We start from the raw sequence: 1,034 nt of genomic DNA, 5'->3' as shown, positions 1-1,034 counted from the left end.
AGACTCACCAATAAACCTAATGATTCTGCGGATGAGAGGGTTTAGATAGCAGCACTCGCCCGTCACAATGGTTTTCTCCTGGGCTATGAGGGCTTCTCTAGTGGACTTCATGATATACATGGAGATCTCCCCAACAAATATCTACAGACATGACAAAACAAATCATTAGATTCAAGCAGTTAATGCAGCTTATGTAAATACAAGTGAGATTCATATCATCATTTCTGATCTTTTGCTCATCTCTCGAATGGCAGGATCTATATTCTTGACTTAAGTTCTTACATTATGGAGTCATAAACCAAAAACAGACACGATTTCGGTGTCAATGGCATCAAACCTGCCGTAACTCGATCCAGTTTTCAGTCTAAACACAATTTAGTCAATTCAGTTTGTACCTTTAAGATATCTGTATGTTAATGACATCTGTTATGATTGGCTAACTTCGTCACATGTGAAAACAGGAGTGGCTCACATTGTCTTTCATCAGGACTGGTGCTGAACTGCTGAATATGCAATGATATGTAAATGTGTCCCGTAATACGTTAATGAGCTCTTGGTCATGATGTCATAATAACCATGGCAATTTCTGAGGGATTTTGATGTTTCAAGTAAAATATTTGGCACTTTGTATTGTGAATGTCAGAGTGCATCAAACTCGTTCTATAGTTTCAATAATATCTCCATTATATGAGCAAAATCAGGTTTTCAAAGGTCTTCTGTGATGTGAAATTGAGTGAACATCGAATGATCAGTTCACTACACCCTTGTATTATTTTGAGTAAATCAACTGTAGCTAATCACAGTGTTTCGCACTAAGGATAACAATAATGATGATACAATAACAAACTAAATTTGACTCCTGGCAGAAGCCATAAATATTCAAAGGCATATTCAAAGCTGTAAATATCAAATATTATAAATACTTTCAGAAACGAAGCAATGTTTCATCCCAAAATGAAAACTCTCATAATTTTCTAATCCTTATGTTGTTACACAGCTCTCTTTTTTTCTTAGGATCTTAAGATCATTCAGCA

The sequence above is a fragment of the Sinocyclocheilus grahami genome, unplaced genomic scaffold (genome assembly GCF_001515645.1).
Source record: "Sinocyclocheilus grahami isolate Dianchi unplaced genomic scaffold, SAMN03320097.WGS_v1.1 scaffold1341.1, whole genome shotgun sequence".
NCBI lineage: Eukaryota > Metazoa > Chordata > Actinopteri > Cypriniformes > Cyprinidae > Sinocyclocheilus > Sinocyclocheilus grahami.
This window is presented reverse-complemented; position numbering follows the sequence as displayed.